This window comes from Triticum dicoccoides, chromosome 2A (genome assembly GCF_002162155.2).
Source record: "Triticum dicoccoides isolate Atlit2015 ecotype Zavitan chromosome 2A, WEW_v2.0, whole genome shotgun sequence".
Classification (NCBI taxonomy): Eukaryota; Viridiplantae; Streptophyta; class Magnoliopsida; order Poales; family Poaceae; genus Triticum; species Triticum dicoccoides.
The window spans coordinates 752,205,641-752,210,623 of NC_041382.1; the positions used below are offsets into that span (position 1 = coordinate 752,205,641).

At 44.8% G+C, this 4,983-nt stretch overlaps 1 long non-coding RNA gene across 1 annotated transcript; it reads right to left on the reverse strand.

Annotated features, from left to right (window-relative positions):
- Positions 1-949: 949 nt before the first annotated feature.
- Positions 950-4,010, reverse strand: LOC119352274. The gene is made up of 5 exons (XR_005170149.1): positions 3,876-4,010; positions 3,534-3,787; positions 3,377-3,460; positions 1,920-2,657; positions 950-1,819 (listed from the first exon to the last, which is right to left on the reverse strand). It is a non-coding gene; the product is annotated as an uncharacterized LOC119352274 (long non-coding RNA).
- Between the last annotated feature and the right edge of the window lie 973 nt (positions 4,011-4,983).

The window sequence follows — 4,983 nt, forward strand, 5'->3', positions numbered from 1 at the left end:
CTTCCGCTTGCATGTAATATTGATTTTTTAAATTTTGAATTTGTTGTTTAATTTGCGTTTAAAATGTGACAAACGTTTGATGTGATTGAATGGTCGACTCTTTTATCCGTACCCGCAAACGGTTAGTTTGTCCGTTTGAGATACGCGGTTGGAGATGCCAAAACATTCTTACTACTGGCCAATATGACATTGGTGCAATCCTGGGGACCGGGGATAATACGATAGGCTGAGGCGAAATGTCCCCATCTATGCCACCCACCAGATTCCCGTAAAACCTGTGTGCTGCACAAGCGAAACAAAAACCATACGTCGCACTCTCCCTCCCACAGTCTCTGTCCACGCACGACCGTTTCAGAAGCTTCGTCCTCGCGTGAGACGTGACAGATTGATGGTTTTGGAACCCGACCGTACCACAGAGCACCACGATACACGATATTGCCGGTTACCGTGAACTCGGTACACGGAACGACGCCGCAGGCATTTGATTTGCGCACGCCGTAAGAGAAAAACACCGGCATGCGACCGTGAACCAATCGATCCAGGCCCAATAATTTGATGGTTTTGGAAGCCAACCGTACTACTATGCGCCGCCCTTTGCTCCCATATTAGTGGTTGGGGCGCGCCTCCTGTCCATTTATGTGCGTACCAGTCTAGCTGGTATAGCTGTGAACGTGCATATGCAATCCAGAGGAGCAAAATTGTTAAAATATGAATAAGTTAAGACAATGTGGATGTACATACTATCCAACACCAGCCATCTTGCAGTACATTGTGAATTTCCGATTGTATGTATGATCACATAGCTTACAAAACTTGAAATTCAAGATAAGACATAAGAACACCGAAATAACTCGGTACAAAAATACGCCTGGAGCAAAAACAGCAGAAATACTCTACAGATTTCACAAGAATGATTCAGTGAAATTTCTATATTTCAAACAAGGTCTGGTCTAAAAAGTAAAATTAGGACTATCACATAGCATGGCCACTCATACGAAGAACCAAGAAAATACTGACTTTCTATATAGACGAAATGTGGCGCTGAAGAATGTAGTTTCAAATGGTACAGGACAAGAAAATGAAAAAAAAATAAAACGCTCATATATCAAAGATCGTATCTCCCCAAGTTCCATGAACAAATGAGCCCCCTCTCTATTTGCAATATCCACATGCTCATATCATTATAAAAAAATGTGCCATGTAAAAGTACCCAACAAATAAAATAACATTAGCTGAGCAAAGTTTAGTCCACAAGGAAAGTAACATGACTGGAGCTGTGCTCATGACATTAACATGACTGGAGCTGTGCTCATGACATTAACTAAGGATGATTGGAGACATTTTTAGAACAAGACACTAGTTGCAAATGCAGATCATATCTTAAAAGCATCATCTTCTCACAATTTATCTGCAACAATCAAGTAGAGTTCTTGTAAATAAACACAAATTAAATAACATATCATTGGTCAATCTCCAAATTTGCACCTCTCCTTTTGCATCGGTAGTTCTATATGGACAACCAAACAACAATCTAACAGAAAGTAATATGAAGAACATGCCCCCCACCCCCTACCCCCCGAAGCTCAAGTCCGAACAATTAAACCATGAATTATAATAATCAGCACCCTTCCGCCTTGACATTCTAGAAAACATAGTAACAAACAAAACTAAAGAACACAATTAGTCTTGTACATAGGGGCAAACCTTCCTCCAAGCTTCTTTTCAGTTGAGAAATTATCTGTGGCATTTTCTATCTGTGAAATGGAAAGCATCATAAAGTGAGAGTATGTGTCTTCGCTCTGCCAAAGTTCCATTACATCTGAAACCATGACGAGGGGGCAATCATTATCATGTATTTATCAGACTAAGCCATGGCATGCTCTTTTAACTACAAATTATTTCCAACACAGATCGGTTACCTTTATTTTCCATCTCCTAATCCAAATAAAATAGACGAGACGAAAGACATGAAATGCAACTGACAGAAATACATATGCTATCCAAAGCATTTTGTGACCTGCAAAAAAGAAAGAGCATGACACTTGAGATTTAATAAACTATCAGTGATGCTTTTTGTCTTCTTGGAATCACCCAATCTTCACATACTGTCTGGCCCAGTGGCATTAATTGTTTACCATGCAATATGTTTGTTATCTAAGATACTGCTATATTGTAATTCTGATGCAGCTGCGCAAAGACGAACAGTTTTAGCTCCATCTTGCGTGTCTGATAGCATGCCTTAAGCTGCAACCATCAAATAGCAAATGGGCATATGCCGCACAAGAGCAATTTTTCATACAGGAAAATTGACATTCACTTCTGCAGTGGGTCAGGAGCTTGCATACGAGGCATATCAATAAACCTACATGTTGTCGAAAAGAACAATGGAAATATGTTCACATATGCAAACAATAAGTCAATGCTGAAACTAAGGGCAAAGAACAATGGAAATATGTTCACATATGCAAACAATAAGTCAATGCTGAAACTAAGGGCAAAGAAAGTAACCTAAATACAACCACTTGTGAGGCGGACAATAAATTAATAAGCATACTTTGGCTCTTTCAGTAAAGTGCTTTTGCTTCAGAAGTTTATACATGTTGTTAAGCAGTTCCATGTCACACTTTAGGCTGTACGGAGCCAGCTGTTGTTGTCGCCTGAAAAACAGTAGTATTGAGAAAGAGAGGTCACAATTTACTACTGGCACAAGAAAATGCAAATGACAGATTTGGATAATAGTGTCAACTTACTTCACCGGAAACATGGCAACAATTAATTGATTTTGGCACCAGCATATTTTTTTTCTAGTCATCAAGAACTCTATGTTCTAGTCATATAAGATACTGCAAATTTATGCTATACGATAGAAGTGACAAAAGACTTCTTTTTAGGGGGGAAAAGATGCATTTTTTTATTTCTCAAGTTAAATTAGCTCTGAACAGTTTATTTCACCCCAATGAATAACAAAAATCTCCATTTTGCAACAAACAAGTCTGCGGTTCCTTTTTATTTTCAGCAATACAGATTGAAGTATAATGTAGTGCCATATATAACCAATGACAAGGACCTGATGCTCCGCAAGACTGTTTGACAAATGACCAAACAAAAAACTCTATTTTGCACATGCTACTCAGATATTTCACGGAATTTGACAGAAAATACATTCACGTGTCACATCATGACGTGGATAAACAACTAAGAGTCTGCTGAAGTGTTATTCAAAGAATGAGCTAGCTAGTCCATCTTCAGGACAAATAACAGTCAATACGGTGGCTTTGCTTGCACTTAGTTTGATTAGAATAGCTTTGGCTGTAGAGTGCCAGGTTGTGGCAAAACAATAGTTCATATAAAGGATAGCAAGCAATTTGACAAATACCTGAACTCCATGGATCATTCACTTGTAAATTCGTTTGTAGATGTAAAGGAAGAGGGATGTTCTTCGTGCTCTTCTTCTGCAGGCCTATCAAACTGGAAGTCTGAACACATCAAAGAATCACCACATGAGCTGAAAACAAAACAAAACTGATGCATACCTCGTACGGAGGTGGCCGGACAGATGGTTCGTTCAGCAGATGCACATCGCCGCATCCATGGTCCGCCTTGCAAGCGGCAAGAGATGGGAGTTAGCAGTGTGGTTCCGCAAGACGGCTGGCCGCCCTCACCGTCCGCATTCCCCAAGGCCTCCTCCTACCTCCACGGCCTGGTCGGCCTGCTCCACCACCCGCAGGTGCAGGATCCGCAGCGGCGGCGCTGCAAACGCTCGACGTGGGCCGGTGGGCGCCGGGACCTGCAGACGGAAGGGTTGGATTCGTAGAGCACGCACGGGTCAGCAACGAAGGACTGGCGGCGGCGGCGGAGGGAGAAAGATAAGATACCCGTGCGTGAGGAAATGATGAGGAGAGAAGTGGAGGCGCCGACGCTCAGGTTTGGGACGAGGGCTTCGACGCCGGATGGATCTAGGAGCCATCGAGAGGAAAAGAAGGGACGAGAGCGACGAGAGACAGGGGATACAGAGAGGTACTACGTGAATGACTTATTCACCGAGACGGAGGTAGTAGCGTGCGTGGGTAGAGAAAGGCGGACGAGGGCCTCGATGCCGGCTGACCAATACACGTTGAGCAGATGAAGCTGCATGGAAATTTCCTGCTCATTGATAATCAAGTGCATCAGACGAAAACGAACCTCAAAGGCTTACACGTGGGACCAGCCTAAGAGATGACCCACACGCAGCCGCTCTTACCTGCACGGCCAGCCATGCACTGCAACAACCAGCGCCGATGGCCAATCTACAAACGTTGCGAACTTGTCGGGCTGTTTACCTCCAGTAAGAGATGGATACAGTTTACCTCCAGTAACAAATCCTGCAGTGAAGACGTGGCATACGCGAGCGTCCGCCCCTTGCGCCACTCTTATTGGGTTGTATAAACACCGCCACACCTGCAGCAGCCGACCACCATCACCACCGTAGTTCAGAAGCGGCAGTGCATTTCCTTGATATTTTCCTCAAACACCCGATGAGCCTGAGGCACGCGAGCAGGCTGCTGCTGAGGGCGGCGCAGGCCGTCGCGAGGGCGAGGCTGCAGCCGGCGGCGGCGCCCAAGCCGGCTGCTGGCGCTCTGAAGCCGCCGGTGTCGGGAGCCGCTCACTAGCCGCAGCAGCAGCAGGTCAGGCGGCTCTCCGGCGGCCTCGCCGACGCGTCGACGCAGAGGGCGGAGACGATCAGGGGGAGGGCGGACAAGTCCGAAAAAGTGTTGCACCTCGTGTGCTGGGGACCCAACTAGCCCCTGCTAGCTGTTCGTTCGTTCGTTCTCGAGTATCGAAGACACGATGATCGGAGCATACGAGTTGGTGGCTGGATCTACTCTCTGTCTCTCCGTGTATGTAAACGTAGAGGAGATGTAAAATTAGGACTGTAATAGCTGTTCGTTCACTGATGCACACTTGTTCTCTTTCCCTTTCGTGAGGCCAGACAACTTTGTGAGT